The sequence below is a fragment of the Heptranchias perlo genome, chromosome 12, assembly GCF_035084215.1.
Source record: "Heptranchias perlo isolate sHepPer1 chromosome 12, sHepPer1.hap1, whole genome shotgun sequence".
NCBI classification, from domain to species: Eukaryota; Metazoa; Chordata; class Chondrichthyes; order Hexanchiformes; family Hexanchidae; genus Heptranchias; species Heptranchias perlo.
Genome location: NC_090336.1, coordinates 12,073,206 through 12,094,941, shown reverse-complemented (window position 1 = coordinate 12,094,941; position 21,736 = coordinate 12,073,206).

Below are 21,736 nucleotides of genomic sequence, written 5' to 3'. Positions count from 1 at the left end.
AAAGTCCTCCTCACTAACACGTGGGGACTTGTGCCAAAATTGGGAGTGCTGTCCCACAGACTAGTCAAGCAACAGCCTGACATAGCCATATTCACAGAATCATACCTTTCAGCCAACGTCCCAGAATCTTCCATCACCATCCCTGGGTATGTCCTGTCCCACCGGCAGGACAGACCCACCAGAGGAGGCGGTACAGTGATATACAGTCAGGAGGGAGTGGCCCTGGGAGTCCTCAATATTGACTCTGGACCTCATGAAATCTCATGGCATCAGGTCAAACATGGGCAAGGAAACCTCCTGCTGATTACCACCTACCGTCCTCCCTCAGCTGATGAATCAGTCCTCCACCATGTTGAACACCACTTGGATGGAAGCACTGAGGGTAGCAAGGGCACAGAATATACTCTGGGTGGGGGACTTCAATGTCCATCACCAAGAGTGGCTCGGTAGCACCACTACTGACCGAGCTGGCCGAGTCCTGAAGGACATAGCTGCCAGACTGGGCCTGGTAGCAGGTGGTGAGCGAACCAACACGAGGGAAAAACCTACTCGACATCGTCCTCACCAATCTATCTGTCGCCGATGCATCTGTCCATGACAGTATTGGTAGGAGTGACCACCGCACAGTCCTTGGGAAATGAAGTCCCATTTTCGCACTGAGGACACCATCCAACGTGTTGTGTGGCACTACCACAGTGCTAAATGGGATGGATTCAGAACAGATCTAGCAGCTCAAAACTGGGCATCCATGAGGCGCTGTGGGCCATCAGCAGCAGCAGATTTGTATTCCAGCACAATCTGTAACCTCATGGCCCGGCATATTCCTCACTCTACCACTACCAACAAGCCAGGGGATCAACCCTGGTTCAATGAGGAGTGTAGAAGAGTTTGCCAGGAGCAGCTAAAAACGAGGTGCCAACCTGGTGAAGCTACAACTCAGGACTACATGCATGCTAAACAGTGGAAGCAACATGCTATAGACAGAGCTAAGCGATTCCACAACCAACGGATCAGATCAAAGCTCTGCAGTCCTGCCCCATCCAGTCGTGAATGGTGCTGGACAATTAAACAACTAATGAGAGGAGGAGGCGCTGTAAACATCCCCATCCTCAATGATGATGGAGTCCAGCACGTGAGTGCAAAAGACAAGGCTGAAGCATTTGCAACCATCTTCAGCCAGAAGTGCCGAGTGGATGATCCATCTTGGCCTCCTCCCGATATCCCCACCATCACAGAAGCCAGTCTTCAGGCAATTCGATTCACTCCACGTGATATCAAGAAACGGCTGAGTGCACTGGATACAGCAAAGGCTATGGGCCCCGACAACATCTCTGCTGTAGTGCTGAAGACTTGTGCTCCAGAACTAGCTGCGCCTCTAGCCAAGCTGTTCCAGTACAGCTACAACACTGGCATCTACCCGACAATGTGGAAAATTGCCCAGGTATGTCCTGTCCACAAAAAGCAGGACAAATGCAATCTGGTCAATTACCGCCCCATCAGTCTACTCTCAATCATCAGCAAAGTGATGGAAGGTGTTGTCGACAGTGCTATCAAGCGGCACTTACTCACCAATAACCTGCTCACAGATGCTCAGTTTGGATTCCGCCAGGACCACTCGGCTCCAGACCTCATTACAGCCTTGGCTAAAACATGGACAAAAGAGCTGAATTCCAAAGGTGAGGTGAGAGTGACTGCCCTTGACATCAAGGCAGCATTTGACCGAGTGTGGCACCAAGGAGCCCTAGTAAAATTGAAGTCAATGGGAATCAGGGGGAAAACGCTCCAGTGGCTGGAGTCATACCTAGCACAAAGGAAGATGGTAGTGGCTTTTGGAGGCCAATCATTCTCAGCCCCAGGGCATTGCTGCAGGAGATCCTCAGGGCAGTGTCCCAGGCCCAACCATTTTCAGCTGCTTCATCAATGACCTTCCCTCCATCATAAGGTCAGAAATGGGGTGTTCGCTGATGATTGCACAGTGTTCAGTTCCATTCGCAACCCCTCAGATAATGAAGCAGTCCGTGCCCGCATGCAGCAAGACCTGGACAACATCCAGGCTTCGGCTGATAAGTGGCAAGTAATATTTGGACCAGACAAGTGCCAGGCAATGACGATCTCCAACAAGAGAGAGTCTAACCACCTCCCCTTGACATTCAACGGCATTACCATCACCAAATCCCCCACAATCAACATCCTGGGGGTCACCATTGACCAGAAACTTAACTGGACCAGCCACATAAATACAGTGGCTACAAGAGCAGGTCAGAGGCTGTGTATTCTGTGGCCAGTGACTCATCTCCTGACTCCCCAAAGCCTTTCCACCATCTGCAAGGCACAAGTCAGGAGTGTGATGGAATATTCTCCACTTGCCTGGATGAGTGCAGCTCCAACAACACTCAAGAAGCTCGACACCATCCAGGACAAAGTAGCCCGCTTGATTGGCACCCCATCCACCACCCTAAACATTCACTCCCTTCACCACCGGCGCACAGTGGCTGCAGTGTGTACCATCCACAGGATGCGCTGCAGCAACTCGCCAAGGCTTCTTCGACAGCACCTCCCAAACCCACGACCTCTATCACCTAGAAGGACAAGGGCAGCAGGCCCATGGGAACAACACCACCTGCACGTTGCCCTCCAAGTCACACATCATCCCGACTTGGAAATATATCACCGTTCCTTCATCGTCGCTGGGTCAAAATTCTGGAACTCCCTTCCTAACAGCACTGTGGGAGAATCTTCACCACACGGACTGCAGCGGTTCAAGAAGGCGGCTCACCACCACCTTCTCAAGGGCAATTAGGGATGGGCAGTAAATGCCGGCCTCACCAGCGACGCCCACATCCCATAAACGAATTTTTAAAAACTTGAATGCAGGTTCCGACTCCAGACTTTGGCTGGGTCATGTAATACCCATTTATAATGTGGCACTGCTTTATGCAGGCAGCTCAGCAATATGATTCCGTTGCGTGAGTTCTGAATTAGCTCTGCGTACGCTGCAGGCCAGATTGATAGACTGGAAGCAATAGCAGAAGACGTCCGTGTGCACAAAATTTGGTATAAGGTTCGTACAATAATGTGAAAATTGCTGGGTCCTGTCAAAGGATTGACAGCTATCTTTATTCTTTACATATACTGGCTGTCCTATTGTGTACTTCCAGCATTTTCTGTATTCATTTTAGATTTCCAGTATTTGCAGGGTTTTTCTTTTGAATCCTTAATCAGAAAATGTTACTGCCGGTCGGTACGGATATTCCAGAAAGTTCTGTGCCAGTCACAGCAGCTTTGGCAGGAGCCCATTTACTTTTGTCACGACCACTGCTTTACTCCCAAAGAATCAGAAACATAAATAAAAGATTGAAGCCACAGGAAGGAAGGTGTAAAACTGTTATCCCAGAACTTAAGGGAATGACGTATGAGGAAAAATTGCCTACTTTCAGTCTTCTCTCTCTTGATATGAGAAGACTGAAAGAGAATATGGTGAAAGTGTTTAAAATTATGAAAGTAAAAAGTTGAAAGTTTGGACAAATTGAATCCAAGTGAGCTTTTCTGCTGTGTACAGAATTTAAGCACAAGGGGTCATATTAATAAATTAAGGACAACAAAAAGAAAATAGGAAATGCAGGAGGAACTGTTTTACTGAATGGGTAATAAGTATGTGGAACCGATTTACCGGCACAAGTGATGGAACACAAAATCTTAATGGGTTTCAAGAAGGAACGAGACAGGTTCTTGTCAACAAATGGGATTCATTGTTATTAGAATTGCACCAATTCTGTGGATAGGTTGGTTGGATGGTCTTCTCCTGCCTGAGACTGTTACTATGTTACCCTCACAGAGAGCAAAATCAGGGCCCGAATGGAAGATTAGATAACCACTTGAGCCTTCCCCCCAAACTGAGGCAAAATGGAGGCTGGTGGAGAAAGGGAATGGGAAAGGTAACCTCACCCATCCCAAATGAGAAGAAATTTAGGGCTATGGGAGGGCTGGAGAGGTCATCGATCTCCCCCCGCACCCCCCCCCCCCCCACCCCTCAATGAGATGAGATTGTGGCCCCACCGCTGAGGTAGTTTCTCTGCCTTTGCTCCTCTTGTTCACATTGCCTTATTGTCATCCACTCCACAGCAAACTCCTCCCACCTGTTCCCTTTCCTCTTCCACTCCCTGCTCCTCTCCCCCCTCTCTCATCACTGCCACCATCTCACCTCTGACCTCGCCCCTCCATTCTCCCACCCACCCCCCCTTCCTTTCACTGTCCCTCGCTTCCCCCCTGTTCCCTCACCTCACTGCTTCCCCCTCCTCCACGTCCTCTCCTCCCTGTCCCCCTCCTTCCTGTCCCCCTCCTCCTGTGTCCAATTATTCCCCCACCCTCTAGGCCTGCTTGACCTCAATACAACATTTGATGTTGAGTCGAGAGATCGACTAGTTGAATAAAAGTTTGCCTGATTTATTTAATGTAGTGCTGGAAGCTGATATTTGATCTTGGTTATAATGAATCTTGCACTAAAAGATGATATTGGAGGGATCTCCTTATGTAGCAAGATTTTAAACAAGCTCAAATTTGCTGATAACATTGATCTTATAGTAACATCTAAAATAGATTTGCGGAGACTAACGGTGAAAGTGGAGAGTAGAACATTTTGATTACAGATTAACACAAAGAAGACAAAGGTCGTATCATTTGGTAAGCATCAGGAAAATGTAAACAGTACAGTTGGACGGGATGCAGATGGAATAGCTGTCGAGAAGGAATGTGTTCTGAAAACAATAGCAGAATCGAAGTGAATAATTCATCAGGACCTGATGGCATGCACTCTATACTTTGAAAGAAGCCAGAAAGGAGATAGTGGAAGCTATGGCCACGAGCCTTGGTCCAATCATGGACAAAAGATCTGAATTCCAGAGGTGAGGTGAGAGTGACTGCCCTCGACATCAAGGCAGCATTTGACCAAGTGTGGCACCAAGGAGCCCTAGTAAAATTGAAGTCAATGGGAATCAGGGGGAAAACTCTCCAGTGGCTGGGATCATATCTAGGAAGATGGTAATGGTTAATGGAGGCCAATCATCTCAGCCCCAGGATATCACTGCAGGGGTTCCTCAGGGCAGTGTCCTAGGCCCAATCATCTTTAGCTGCTTCATCAATGACCTTCCCTCCATCATAAGGTTAGAAGTAGGGATGTTCGCTGATGATTGCATAGTGTTCAGTTCCATTCGCAACCGCTCAGATAATGAAGCAGTCCGAGCCCGCATGCAGCAAGACCTGGACAATATCCAGGCTTCGGCTGATAAGTGGCAAGTAACATTCGTGCCAGACGTGTGCCAGGCAATGACCATCTCCAACAAGAGAGTGTCTAACCACCTCCCCTTGACATTCAACGGCATTACCATCGCTGAATCCCCCACATCCTGGGGGTCACCATTGACCAGAAACTTAACTGGACCAGCCACATAAATACTGTGGCTAGAAGAGCAGGTCAGAGGCTGGGTATTCTGCGGCGAGTGACTCACCTCCTGACTCCCCAAAGTCTTTCATCTACAAGGCACAAATCAGGAGTGTGATGAAATACTGTCCACTTGCCTGGATGAGTGCAGCTCCAACAACATTCAAGAAGTTCGACACCATCCAGGACAAAGCAGCCCGCTTGATTGGCACCCCATCCACCACCTTAAACATTCACCGCCTCCACCATCGGCGCACAGTGGCTGCAGTGTGTACCATCCACAGGATGCACTGCAGCAACTCGCCAAGGCTTCTTCGACAGCACCTCCCAAACCCGCAACTTTTACTACCTAGAAGGACAAGGGCAGCAGGCACATGGGAATACCACCACCTGCCTATTCCCCTCCAAGTCACACACTATCCCGACTTGGAAATATATCGCTGTTCCTTCATCGTCGCTGGGTCAAAATCCTGGAACTCCCTTCCTAACAGCACTGTGGGAGAACCTTCACCACACGGACTGCAGCGGTTCAAGAAGGCGGCTCACCGCCACCTTCTCAAGGGCAATTAGGGATGGGCAATAAATGCTGGCCTCACCAGTGACACCCACATCCCATGAATGAATGAAAAAAAATTAGTGAGCATTTAGAGATGGACAGGTTAATTAAGGACCACCACCATGGATTTGTTAAAGGGAAGTCATGTTCGACAAATTTAACAGCGTATTTGAAGAAGGGACTGATTAACTAGAAAAATGACATGCAATAGATGTAGTGTGTATGGATTTTCAGAAAGTGCTCGTTAAGGTGTCTCACTAGAGGCTTATTAGAATAATTCAGATGTTTGGTGTAAGAGGAAGTGTAGCAGCGCAGATAGAAAGTTGGTTTTCAGGCAGCAAACAAAGAGTTAGGGTAAGTTGGTGTTGCTCAGATTGGAGAAGGGTTGGAAGTGATATACCCCAGGGGTCAGTGCTGGCTTTAATTTTGTTCTCGGTATATACAGATGATTTGGACTTGGGCATGGAGAGCACAATCTCAAAATTTGCTGGCGACACAAAAGTAGCGGGTTTGACAAACAGCGAGGAGAAGTGTAAAAGACTTCAGGGAATCATTGATAGGGTTGCAGAATGCATTTGCAATTGAATGTGGATAAATGCGTGATAAAACATTGTGGGAGGAAAGACAGGAATAGGAGTATACATTCAATTGGAACTACACTGAAGGGTATGGATGGACAGAGAGATGGCAGAATTCAAATACATACATTCCTGAAAGCACAGGTAGACTAAGCCATAAACAGGCAAAAAGCATTTTAGATTTTATAAATAGGGGCACAGAGTACAAGATTAAAGAAAAAATGATAAATTGTTCAAACATTGATTAAGCCACATTTAGAGTTATAATGATGACAGGTCTGTAGCAGAGAAGACAGACATTTTAATATATTCACTTTCAATTAATTAAAATCCAGGACAAAATAAAGTGAAGAGGTACCAGCATAAGGAGCACCTTTAGGAAACTATTGATAAAATGCTTAGTAACACATGTAACATTGAAAACAACAGACATTATTTATTAGATGAATCACAGAATCATAGAAAATTTATGGCACAGAAGGAGGCCATTCGGCACAGCGTTTCCGCACCAGCCGAAAATGAGCCACTCAGCCGAATCCCACTTTCCTGTAAATATTCATACAGGATATCCCAGTTAATCCTGAAAGCTTGTTTACAATGGTTTCCTGACCAAAAGCATTCAATGGATACAACAGAGCAGTGACAACACAACACCGAATAACATTGTACCATTATATCACCACAGTACGTATTTAGAATTCTTTACCTCCAGCTGCTGTCATTTTATAATAATGCTTAACCTCTAGTTCAAAATTAGTGATCACATATCGTCAACCTGCTATGGTAGGAATGATGTGCGCTGATTGATCTCATTCTCCACATGGTTTTATGTAAGGGAAATCATGCTTGACAAATCTATTGGAGTTTTTTTGAGAGTGTAACTAGCAGGGTAGATAAGGGGGAACCAGTGGATGTAGTATATTTGGATTTTCAAAAGGCATTCGATAAAGTGACACACAAGAAGTTGTTACACAAGATTAGGGCTCATGGGATTGTGGGTAACATATTAGCATGGATTGAGGATTGGCTAACAGACAGAAAACAGAGAGTAGGAATAAACTGGTCATTTTTGGGTTGGCAGGTTGTAACTAGTGGAGTGCTGCAAGGATCAGTGCTTGGGCCTCAGCTGTTTACAATATATATCAATGACCTAGATGAAGGGACGGAGTGTAATGTACCCAAGTTTGCTGAAGATACAAAGCTAGATGGGAAAGTAAGCTGTGAGGACACAAAGAGGCTGCAAAGGGATATGGACAGATTATGTGAGTGGGCAAGAAAGTGGCAGATGGAGTATAATGTGGGGAAATGTGAAATTATCCACTTTGGTAGGAAGAATAGAAAAGCATAATATTTTTTAAAAGGTGGAGAGACTAAGAAATGTTGATATTCAGAGGGATTTGGGTGTCCTTGTACATGAATCACAGAAAGTTAACATGCAGGTTCAGCAAGCAAATAGGAAGGCAAATGGAGTGTTCGTCTTTATTGCAAAGGGGTTGTAATGTAAGAGTAAGGAGGTCTTGCTGCAATTATATAGGGCTCTGATGAGACCACACCTGCATTTTGTACTGTGTACAGTATTGTGTACAGTTTTGGTCTCCATACCAAAGGAAGGATATACTTGCCTTAGAGGGGGTGCAACGAAGGTTCACTAGATTGATTCCTGGGATGAGAGGATTGTCCTATGAAGAGAGGTTGAGTAGAATGGGCCTATACTCTCTGGAGTTTAGAAGAATGAGAGGTGATCTCATTGAAAGTATAAAATTCTTGGAGGGCTTGACAGGGTAGACGCTGAAAGTCTGTTTCCCCTGGCTGGAGAGTCTAGAACTAGAGGTCATAGTCTTAAGATGAGATTGGCCATTTAAGACTGAGATGAGAAAAACATCTTCACTCAGAGGGTTGAGAATCTTTGGAAATCCCCACCCCAGAGGGCTGTGGATGCTCAGTCATTGAGTATATTCAAGATTGAGATCGATAGATTTTTGGACACTAAGAGTGTCAAGGGATATGGGGATAGGGCAGGAAAGTGGAGTTGAGGTTGAAGATCAGCCATGATCTTATTGAATGGACTTAAAAGATCCCATGGTACCAATTGAAGAAGAGCATGGAGTTTTCGTGCCATTCTAGCCAATATTCATCCCTCAACCAACACCACTGGAAGTGTTCATTCATTTACTATTTGTGGGACCTTGTTGAGCACAAGTTGGCTGCCACAGTTGCCTTGATAACAACAGCGACTATACCTCAAAAGTAACTAATTTATTGTAGGACACTTTGGGATATCTTGAGAATGTGATAAGGCACTATATAAATGCAAGTTTTTTTTAGCCATTCCCTCATTTACATTAGTACAGTTACAGCAACTTGTTGCATGTATGTAACTGCACATACACAAGTTCAGCCTTGGCTGAATGGTTGCACTCTCACCTCTGAGACAAAAAGTTCAAGTCCCACTCCAGAGACTTGAGCACATAATCCAGGCTGACACTTCAGTGCAGTACTGAGGGAGTGCTACGCTATTGGAGGTGTCGTCTTTTGGATGAGACGTTAAAATGAGGCCCTGTCTGCTCTCTCAGGTGGGCGTAAAAGATCCCATGGCACTATTTGAACAAGAGCAGTGGAGTTCTCCCCGGAGTCCTGGCCAACATTGCACCCTCAACCAACATCACTATAAAATAGATTATTTAGTCATTATCTCACTGCTGTTTGTGGGAGCTTGCTGTGTGCAATTTAGCTGCTGTGTTTCCCTACTCTACAACAGTGGCTACTTTTCAAAACTACTTCATTGGCTGTAAAGCGCTTAAGGATGTGTTGGAGTCCTGAAAAGCGCTATATAAAGTCCTTTCCTTTCCTTTTTACATACGTGCAGTGGTGATCTGTGTTTCAGCGAAAGCTAGATTGCTGAATCTGAATAACATGCCTCACCCATTATTACCAGATTGATTCTGAAGGGGTGCTGGAGGTAAGGGCTTGCAGGTTAAATCTGACCCTTTCCCTTTCGAATGCAGTAAGTGGGCTACAGTTTTATTGTAGTGCTTCTTTCTCAAACAAAACCTGTAATTTTCTGTAATAGACTTGTGGAATAGGTTACCAGGGAGACCAGTGAAACAGATGGCTTGAAATTGATTAAAGAGACAATTCAGCGTTTCTGGGGAGAATGGATTGAGGGATATTGTGACATGGTGGGTGAGTGGGATTGAGGGATATGGTGAGAAGGTGGGTGAGTGGGATTGAGCGATTTGGTGAGAAGGTGGATGAGTGGGATTGAGGGATATGGTGAGAAGGTGGGTGAGTGGGATTGAGGGATATGGTGAGAAGGTGGGCGAGTGGGATTGAGGGATATGGTGAGAAGGTGGGTAAATGGGATTGAAGTATATGGTGAGAAGGTGGGTGAGTGGGATTGAGGGCTATGGTGAGAAGGTGGGTGGGTGGGTTGAGGGATATGGTGAGAAGGTGAGTGGGTGGGATTGAGGGATATGGTGAGAAGGTGAGTGGGTGGGATTGAGGGCTATGGTGAGAAGGTGGGTAAATGGGATTGAAGTATATGGTGAGAAGGTGGGTAAATGGGATTGAAGGATATGGTGAGAAGGTGGGTGGGTGGGATTGAGGGATATGGTGAGAAGGTGGGTGGGTGGGATTGAGGGATATGGTGAGAAGGTGGGTGGGTGGGTTGAGGGATATGGTGAGAAGGTGAGTGGGTGGGATTGAGGGATATGGTGAGAAGGTGAGTGGGTGGGATTGAGGGATATGGTGAGAAGGTGAGTGGGTGGGATTGAGGGATATGGTGAGAAGGTGAGTGGGTGGGATTGAGGGATATGGTGAGAAGGTGAGTGGGTGGGATTGAGGGATATGGTGAGAAGGTGAGTGGGTGGGATTGAGGGATATGGTGAGAAGGTGAGTGGGTGGGATTGAGGGATATGGTGAGAAGGTGAGTGAGTGGGATTGAGGGCTATGGTGAGAAGGTGGGTGAGTGGGTTGAGGGCTATGGTGAGAAGGTGGGTGGGTGGGATTGAGGGATATGGTGAGAAGGTGGGTGAGTGGGATTGAGGGCTATGGTGAGAAGGTGGGTGGTGGGTTGAGGGCTATGGTGAGAAGGTGGGTGGGTGGGATTGAGGGATATGGTGAGAAGGTGGGTGGGTGGGATTGAGGGATATGGTGAGAAGGTGAGTGGGTGGGTTGAGGGCTATGGTGAGAAGGTGGGTGGGTGGGATTGAGGGATATGGTGAGAAGGTGAGTGGGTGGGATTGAGGGATATGGTGAGAAGGTGAGTGGGTGGGATTGAGGGATATGGTGAGAAGGTGAGTGGGTGGGATTGAGGGATATGGTGAGAAGGTGAGTGGGTGGGTTGAGGGCTATGGTGAGAAGGTGGGTGGGTGGGATTGAGGGATATGGTGAGAAGGTGGGTGGGTGGGATTGAGGGATATGGTGAGAAGGTGGGTGGGTGGGATTGAGGGATATGGTGAGAAGGTGAGTGGGTGGGATTGAGGGATATGGTGAGAAGGTGAGTGGGTGGGATTGAGGGATATGGTGAGAAGGTGGGTGGGTGGGTTGAGGGATATAGTGAGAAGGTGGGTGGGTGGGATTGAGGGATATGGTGAGAAGGTGTGAAGGTGGGATTGAGGGATATGGTGAGACGGTGTGAAGGTGGGATTGAGGGATATGGTGAGAAGGTGGGTGGGTGGGTTGAGGGCTATGGTGAGAAGGTGGGTGGGTGGGTTGAGGGCTATGCTGAGGAGGTGGGTTGGCAGTGATGATTTCTAAAAAAGGGAAAGACTTTATTTTCCTGTTCCTAAAATGCATTTGTGCCCTTAGCATCAGGTGGATGTTATGCGTAATAACAGAAAATACTATGGAATGAGAAAAAGCCATTTGATCGGTTGAGCCATTAAACCCACTTACGAGCTACAGTTGGTCCCATCATGGATTCTTTCCAACCCACTCAGTTTACTGAGAGGCAAGTCTCCAAGAAGATAAAGTTCATGAACACTTTCCCTGACCCTCCTCCCACCCCCCAACAAAGTAATCTGCGAAAACTCGGGAATATTAATCCAACTTTATGACTCATTGTGATTAGTTGTGTACTACATGTGATTTATTTATGGTTGAAGCAATTTATGTATAATCATGGTTCATTTGATCATTTGTATCCTTAAAACTTCAATCCTATTCTTAAACAAATATTTATCATGATTTTTATTTTTAAGGACTTGATCAAGACAATATTCTTTCCGTTTGCTGCAGACCTAGTTCACCTATTCACTACTTTATGGAAATAAGATTCTTCTAATTGCAAGTCTTGCTAATTTTATTCTCATGTGCCATAGTTCTGAGACCATAGTCCAAGTTAGATAGCCTGCTTCCATCCACCTTACCTGTGACCATAGTCCAAGTTAGATAGCCTGCTTCCATCCACCTTACCTGAGCCTCTTATCGTTACAACTCTTAACATGTTCGTAACAGGGAATTCTAGGTGCAATGGGCTGGCCATCTGTTTACATTTCAACTCACATACTGTGATTCTAATAAACTAACTGCTCCGTAGTCAGGAGTAGCTTTATTACTGTAATATATTAATGTTACTCTACTAAAACATACACTTAAAAAATTTGCTGGATTTAGAGTAATTAAGAACCTTGCTTCCACTTTGTTATTTTTCCCCCTATTTTCTTCTTTCCTTTGGTTTTAACTTTTTTTTGAATTCATTCTTCGGATGTGGGCGCTGCTGGCAAGGCCAGCATTTATTGCCCATCCCTAGTTGCCCTTGAGAAGTTGGTGGTGAGCCGCCTTCTTGTTTTTAATACTTTGACGTTAATTTTACATTGTTTCTGAAATGTATACTGTGCTTTTATTTGACAATGTTTTATTATGTTTCAAGATCACAGTTAAGTGTTCTTCAGTGATGCACTCTCTGTCCTTGAGTTGGGACATATACCTTAAGAAATTGGTCTCTGATTGGCTGAAAACTGCCTCCAAAAGTACGTCCTTAATCCGTTCTGTTGCAAACATTGATTTTTGACCTGTTGGATCCAGGGACACAACCATGTCAAACTTACGATACATTTTTGTCAGTTGACATTAGGCATTACAAACACTTTGTGAGCTGTGCAGCAGCAAAACAAGTGAGCTGATTTGCAGCACTGTAAAAGTTACAGGGCCACTGATTTATGACGGTTGAATGAGTCAATTCCATTATTGGGCCCAGAATTTGCTGGAGTGGGGCACCTCGTGGTGAGCGCCATGAGTTGCATTTCTTTCCTCACCCTTCAGCTCCAGTTATTTTTGCGCCGCAAATTTCTGGAAGTGCGGGTTGACAACGGGGCATGTGGGACCTTGGTGAACGACAGGACCAACAGTCCATCGCCTTAACCAATGAAATTTAAGGATAGAGAAAGAAACAGAGCGAATGGCTGAGAAGGAAGTAGGGTGATTTAGAGTCAAATCAGGTACAGAAAAAGAAATAAAGAGAGGGGAAGAAAGGGCAGGTTGAGAGAGAGAGAGAGAAAAGAGACAGAAAGGAAAAGTAAGAAAAACATAATAAATTTAGAATTAAAAATTTTAAAAACCTGTAGGAACAAGTTACTACCTGCAGGAGTGATTGGTGAGCTCCTGTTTTCACGAGGCTAATGATGGAGCGATGCAAATCGTCCAGCAATTTATGGTGATTCGCAACTCACTGTGTATCTCTTCCTCGCCACAAATTGCTGTTTTTTACGCACTAATAACGGTGAACTGTGAACTCACCATTATTTTCCCAGCAAATTCCGGCCATTGTTATATGGGATTCCAGAATTTTTAACCGGTGTAGTAGAGATCGAATTCAGGGATTCTCTCCATTTTTCTCATGGAAACCACAAATCAGTGGCTTTGATCATGCCCCCCTCCATCTTCTTTTCTGTAATTAAGACGATATTTTGTGAATCTCTCCTTATAACTGCAAGCTCCGAGCTTGAGAGTAATTGTTCTTTCCTGGGCTCCGTTTTTAAGCTAGGCAAAGCTGTACAATATTCTAAATGTGGCCTTGCTAATAAGTAATGCAGGACTTGACTATAAGTCAAATGCCCTCAAGATCCATCTCATTATGTGAATAGCCCTCACTGTGAATACTTTCACTCAACAGTCATTAGTCACCCAAATTATTTTACTTTTCCATTTTTGCTAATATTTATTAGGAACACAATTTATGTTTCTGTTCTTGTCTCTATTACTCTTCACTTATATATATTTATTTACTAGTCACTGTGCACGGGGAATCAGTACAGTATGTGGACCAAGGTGGGGAAGGGGGTGGAGGGGAAAGAAGCAGGGGGAAGGAGGGGGATGGGAAGGAGGTGGATGGGGAGGAGGTGGATGGGGCTATGGAAGGGGAACAGAGGACCGAGGGTGAGCGTAGGCAGGGAACTTTCTCATTGTTTTTTTGGGGGGTGGGGAGGCAGGCTGCTAAGCGTGTCAGTAGGGAAGAGGGTAGGGAGGAAATAGCTCCAGCTACTAGAGTTCTGGGTGGGGGGGGGGTGCAAAAGACTCTTGTTGGGGCGAATCTGCCAAACACTAGGTCAGGGGACCAAACCAGGCTACCAGAGCCTCTCAGTCGAGCAGGGAGTTGTCAAAGTCTTTTAGCACGGGTAGTGGGGAGAGACAATGCAAAATCTATCAGCAGGAACAAAGGGGGAGAGATGCGGGGAAGGGAAGTGGGAGATGAAGAGATGGAGAAGGAGGATAGAGAGGAGGAAGGGAGAAGAGAAAAGAAGGGAGGGGATAAAGGGGTGCGGGGTGGAGGAAGGTGGGGCAGTGGGTCAGGATTGGGGACAGTGATGGGGAGGAGTGGGATGAAAGGATGCGGGAAAGGAGGGGAACAGGGAATGGGGGGGCACAGGAATGGGAACAGCGGAGGTGAAATGCTGTCAGAGGAGGAAAGATTTGGTGGGGGGAACTAGCCTGAGTTATCAAAATCTTTCGGCGGGAGGGGGGCAAACGCTGTAAGTTGGTGGGGGGGAGGGGGTTGCAAGATCTCTCAATGGGAGGGGTGTGGGTTGCCAAGGTGACGAAGTGGCATATGTTAAAATTGGATAGCCATGTGGTGAGGGATAGAATACGAGAGCCTGGTTTTTGGTTGCTTCCAACCTTTATTCACAGATATTCCTCTTACATGAACATTCACTCCCTTCACCACCGGCGCACTGTGGCTGCAGTGTGTACCATCCACAGGGTGCACTGCAGCAACTCGCCAAGGCTTCTTCGACAGCACCTCCCAAACCCGCGACCTCTACCACCTAGAAGGACAAGGGCAGCAGGCACATGGGAACAACACCACCTGCTCGTTCCCCTCCAAGTCACACACCATCCCGACTTGGAAATATATCGCCGTTCCTTCATCGTCGCTGGGTCAAAATCCTGGAACTCCCTTCCTAACAGCACTGTGGGAGAACCTTCACCACACGGACTGCAGCGGTTCAAGAAGGCGGCTCACCACCACCTTCTCGAGGGCAATTAGGGATGGGCAATAAATGCCGGCCTCACCAGCGACACCCACATCCCATGAACGAATAAAAAAAAACATACCACACCCTAGCTGAGCTCGCCTATAAAAAGGATACAACAGAGACTCCCCAATTGACACCCACCATCTGAATACAATTAACACTCATTGATATAAATCATGCAATTGACAGTACAAGCACTGCAAATGGAGGTTGGGGTGCTAGTACCAAGGGGAGAGGTGCCTTATACTCTCTGTTGGAAGGGTGGGGGTGGGGGTGATGTTGAGGATCACTTTTAGCAGGGGTGTGGAGGGCAACTAGTGCAATGCTATGAAGTCTTTCTGCAAAGAAAGGGGAGGTACTGTAGCTGGGAATTGTTTGGTCCTTCAGTCTTAATGACTGTTGGGTCGATGGCAGCAAGAAGCGATATTTTGTCGAGTTCTCGGGTTGCGATACAGTTTTCTTTTTGAGGGCTGGTGGCGGTTCCTTACACACGATGCTGTTTTCATTTTCGGGAAGTCACACCTCTTGTCCTGGATGCAGGGAGAGCTTAGTAGGCCTCGTGAGACACAATGGAGCTGTGTAGTGATGGTCTAGGCAACCAATACTTCGAGAGTGGGGCCATGGAGATGTGTGTGTCAACGGGGTGGGGAGGGCATGGAAAATGAGGGTAGGGGAAGCCAATCTTTCCCACTAACGAAAATAAGCTTCCAAAGTTGCTGGTTGTGAGGGAAGGTATTTTTGGTACAGCCTAGCAAAATACTTCTTCGAGGTGGGAGTCGGACGATGAGTGGGCATAGGCCGCAAGAAAAGGGTGAGGGTCAACTGAAAATATTTGACAACTGCAAGTTCGTTCTAAGAAAGAAAAAAAGTCAATTAGCTTTTAGTTCAGATAGTACGATTTATGTGACTCACAGATGGAATTCACGGGATGTCCTGTGAATTATTTCACTTTGGATACATGTTAACTATATTGTTGCACAGGAACCCAGGGGATTTGGAGTGGAACTGCATGCTGGGTCACAAAGGCGCAATGTGATCCCAGTACTGTTTTTTGGAACAAATGTTACATGACAAGCCTTATAACATCAAAAAGATGTCAGTCTTGGCTCAGTGGTAACGCTCTCCCCTTTCAGCCAGAAGGTTGTGGGTTCGAGCCCCACCCCAGAGATGTCAGCATATAATCCAGGCTGACACTTCAGTCCAGTATTGAGGGAGTGCTTTACTGTCAGAGGTGCTGTCTTCTGGAGGAGACGTTAAACTGAGGCCCCATCTGCCCTCGCAGATGGATGTAAAGAAATCCTACGGCACTATTCAAAGAAGAGCAAGGGAGTTTCCTGGCCAAATTTATTCCTTAGCCAACAATACTAAAAAAAAACAGATTACTTGGTCATTTGCAAAGTTTGTGGGACCTTGCTGTGCACAAATTGGCTGCTGCGTTTCCCTACATTACAACAGTGACTGCACTTCAAAAGTACTTCATCGGCTGTAAAGCACTTTGGGACGTCCTGAGGTCATGAAAGGTGCTATTACAGTGCTGCCTGGACGTGCAACTGATATTGCAGGTGTACATGTGTGCACTTTTTCAATCGATTTTGGCATTGAGATTGCCTGACAAAGGAGTTTTCCATAAATTTTGAAATGGAATGTTGCAACCTACTCAGTGATTTCAATATATAATAGATATTTGAATCCATGAAATGTTTGACAATGTGGACTATGCATGAACTGCCATTAAGAAAATCTACATCCAGAGCATTGAGTTTTTACTGGGCCATACCAAAGGCAAAAACGAGAAGTGCTTAGGACTAACTCTTGGCGTGCAATTGCTGAACAGAAAAAGGCCAAGCTCAATCTAAGTCAGATGCCATAAAGCAGAAGAAAGAAATTCAAATAAAAAGATGTTAGTTAAATGCTCAGCACATAAAGACAAAAAAAACCAACATCAACAAACAAGCTGAAGGAGGAGAGATGGCTTTGGCAAGAGGAAATAGGAGGACATGCTATCAGATCACAAAGAAACTTGCAAGAGACTTTAAACGCCACAGCAAAGGTTTCACCAAGAACAAGCAAGGTTTTCTTGCCACGAAATCAGAGAATATAAAGAGGAGATGGGCAGAGCACTTCCATGAAATCCTCAACAGACCACCTCCAGACAGTAGGATTGACTTTAACTCCATTGAGAAGATGGCTGACCTGGATGTCAATTGTGGCAAACTCAAAGTCACCCGGAGAGGATCAAATCTGTGCAGAACTACTCAAAGAAAGTGCAGATGAAAACGTTTTTAAAAATTTGTTCTCAGGATGTCGGTGTCTCTAGCAAAGCTGCCATTTATTGCCCATCCCCAGTTGCCCCTGAGGAGGTGGTGATGGTCCTTCTTCTATTTAATTTAGTGTTGGGAAAAAGTATCACCAAAATTCTGGACAAAAGGAATCATTGTGAAGATTTCCAAGAAGGGGGGGGGGGGCAGAAGTGGTTGTAACAACTGGTGTGGTATTACATTAGAAACAGGGGTAGGCCATTCTGCCCCTCGAGCCTGTTTCGCCATTCACTGAGATCAAGGCTGATCTGTATCCTAACTCCATATCCCTTTATACCCTTGGCTAGCAAAAATCTATCTATCTCAGATTTAAAGTTATTAATTGAGCTAGCATCTACTGATTTTAGTGGGAGAGAGTTCCATACTTCTACCACCCTTTGCATGAAGAAGTGTTTCCTAACTTCTCTCCTGAATGGCCTGGTTCTGATTTTAAGGTTATGTCCTCTTGTCCTAGACTCCCCCACCAGCGTAAAACATTTCTCTCTATCTACCCTATCAATTCCTTTCAAAATCCTAAAAACCTCAATCAAATTACCCCGTAACCATTTATATTCCATGGAATACAAGCCTAGTTTGTAATCTCTCCTCATAATCTAACCCTTGGAGCCCTGGTAACATTCTGGTGAATCTGCGCTGCACTCCTTCCAAGGCCAATACCAAGGTGTAGTGCCCAGAACTGTACACCGTACTCCAGATGTGGTCTAACCAGGGCTTTGTATAGCTGGAGCAAAACTCCTCTTTATATTTTAGCCCATTAGTTATAAAAGCTTTTTTGATTATATTTTGTACCTGGCTACTACATTTTAGTGATCTGTGTACGTGGACCCCAAATCTCTTTGGACCTCCACTGTTCCTAGCTTTTCACCATTTAAAAAATACTGGGATCTATCCTTTTTTGGTCCAAAATGGATGACCTCACACTTACCTGCACTGAAATCCATCTGCCACAGTTTTGCCCACTCACTTAATCTACGGTATTACTCTCTGTTCTTGGAAAACTGAAATTAGGCTGGCCATTGATGGCGAACTCCAGGAAGAGCAAGCTGATTTTTGCCAGAACACCTCTTGTTCTGATCAGATCTTTGCTCTTCATAATATCATATCTTCATAATATCATTCAGGAAAGCAAAGAGTGGCAGTTATGTAGGGCAGGGGTTAAAGCCCCTTGAACATCGTGAATTCAAAACCCTTTGGAAATTACATTTGGACCGTTGAACATTAAATTTGAAGAAGAGGGTTAACTGTGTCCCTTTGGAAATTACATTTGGACCTTTGGACATTGTAAGTTTAAAACTATAAAAGCCGAAATGTGCAGAAACTTCGAGAAGCTTCGGTTTTCAACATCAACTGATAAGGATGACAGCAACAATGTGCAGAAGCTTCGAGAAGCTTTGAACAGGCCTTTGGTTCTCAAAACAACTTGGGTTCTCAAAAACAACGGACATGAAAAAACAGTGCTGAGACAGTAAAATCCTTGGGAAAGCTAATTACAATTCTTGCCTCTGGGTTCTTACGGACAAAAAGCTACAGCAAGCTTCACTCGGTGAAAAGACTGCACCTGGGTTCACATGGTTTTGAGTGGTCCAGCCAACCATCCAAATTAACGCAACAGTGGTTGAGTGGCCAAAATGGGACTTCTCTTAACTTTCACTTACAACCCAATTGGTAAAAACCATATAAAAATCTTTACTGCAGTCGGTGGAGCCTAACAAAACTTGCCTAGAGGAAGGACATCCAACAGTAAAGAAGAAACTTCAAGGGCTACGACCGAGCTGATCACTCTAACTGCCTTGATATTGAGATCCTTGGTTTTTAAGGTTGTATATATTGCTTGATTTGCTTGCTGCTTGTGTGAACTTTTAAAATCATTAAATGAACACTTTGATTAGCGAACCTACCGTGTAAGTGTGACTTTATTTGACTGACTATTGTTCAGGTTCACAAATCATTGGAATATAAAAAAATCAGGTTTTCCCCACAGTTACCAGAGGTGCTGTAACATAGAAATGGAAGCTATGTAGGGAAAAAAGCTTAAGGTCGACTGAGTGGAACTCTACACAACGCAATAACAACGGATGCAGCTGAAGTGCACTTGCAACTTCCATTGGCACACTGTGGCTGCAGCGTTGCGCTGCAGTCTTGCACTGCAGCAACTCGCCACCACCTAAAAGGACAAGGGCAGCAGGTGCATGGGAACACCATTACCTCCAAGTTCCCCTCCAAGTTACACACAATCCCGACTTGGACTTGTATTGCTGCTCCTTCATTGTCGCTGAGCTGGACCTCCCGACCTAACATCACTGTGGGTGCATCTTCACCACATGGACTGCAGTGGTTCAAGAAGAAGGCCCACCACTTTCTCAGGGCAATGAGGATGGGCAATAAATGCTTGCCTTGCCTGAGATGACCACATCTCGAGAATGAATACAAAAAAAACCACACGAGCTGGAGGAAAAGCCCAAGACAGAATTGGATTGCATTAATTGGTTACTGCCTCATGTGCCTCAACGGCACTGGAAAAATGATGCAGGTCTGAGGGAATGCTGCACTGTCGGAGGTGCTGCCTTTTGGATGAGATGTTAAACTGAGCTGTCTCTGTCTGTCCTCTCATGTGGCTGTAAAATATTCCAAGACACTATTTGAAGAGTTGGGGAGTTCTCCTGGTGTCTTGGCCAACATTTATCCCTCAACCGACATCACTAAAACAAATTATATCGCCATTTCTTTTATGGCTCTTCATGAAACCTTGCTGTGTGCAAATTGGCTGATGCGTTTTCCTACGTTATAGCTGTATCTACACTTCAAAAAGTACTTCATTAGCTGCAAAGCACTTTGGGACGTCTTGAGATCATGAAAAGGGCTATATAAATGCAAGTTATTTCTTTCTTAGTAATGTTGACCCAACAAAGTACAGAGGGAAAAAAGCAGAATTACTGTTGGAGTCTACATATAGCACAGTACTATAGCTGACTGTTTCTGGTAAAATAACTAGAAGATTCTCTCGCCTATAAAACTGTTAAGACATTTTCCAATAAGTAATTTTTTAATAAAAAGGGTAATATGGGTGAGAGAGCGTGTTAATCTTTGAAAGGAAATGAACAAAAGCGAACTTTGACAAACTTTTATAATTTTTGATAAAGGGTGAATATGGTCGCATCTACTGTATCATGGTAATGCCCTAAAACACAAATAATTCAATATGATTTGTTCAGTATACAATTTGGAAAACCGTCACTTGAATATTATGGTTGGGTTAGAGGAGGGAGATGGGGGGCTTACGATATTAATAAGGATGGTGGAGCTAACTTTTATAGCATTTGATGTAACCCACTGAAGGGTGAAGTTGATGGTGACCCAAAAGTATAATACTGACTCAATAAGTTACCTGTAATCATACCCAGCAATGTCATTCCTCAATTTGTGTAAACAATTTTACAACACCAAGTTATAGTCCAGCAATTTTATTTTAAATTCACAAGCTTTCGGAGACTTCCTCCTTCCTCAGGTAAATGTTCAGGAGCTCCTTGAAGCCTACGCATTTATACATATAGAACAATACATGGTGTTTACAGAATGCCCCTGCAACTGCCCGTTGCCAAGGCAATCACCGTGTTCAGACAGAGAGGTGTCACCTGCAGAACCCCCGAATACACATTCAACAAAAAAACAAACAGGAAAAAAAACAGAGAGAGGCAGAAACATCCGGAAGGCAGAGAAAGCCAGCAAATGACCCATTATATTAAAAACAGATAACATTTGTTCGCTGGTGGGGTAATGTGTAGCGTGACATGAACCCAAGATCCCGGTTGAGGCTGTCCTCATGGGTGCGGAACTTGGCTATCAATTTCTGCTCGACGATTTTGCGTTGTCGTGTGTCTCGAAGGCCGCCTTGGAGTACGCTTACCCGAAGGTCGGTGGATGAATGTCCATGACTGCTGAAGTGTTCCCCGACTGGGAGGGAACCCTCCTGTCTGGCGATTGTTGCGCGGTGTCCGTTCATCCGTTGTCGCAGCGTCTGCATGGTCTCGCCAATGTACCATGCTCTGGGGCATCCTTTCCTGCAACGTATGAGGTAGACAACGTTGGCCGAGTCACAGGAGTATGAACCATGCACCTGGTGGGTGGTGTCCTCTCGTGTGATGGTGGTATCTGTGTCGATGATCTGGCATGTCTTGCAGAGGTTACCGTGGCAGGGTTCATCACCGGCATCTCCACATCTCAATTTGTGTGGTAGAGTTATGTGGAGTCATGGTGAAGTATCTGTAGGTGGGGGAGGATGGGGCTGACTTTAAAGGGCTCCACACTACCACTGAAGAGTGAAGATGCATCGTGCAATATATGACCAAGTCGATAAATCACTGCCCGCTCATTCA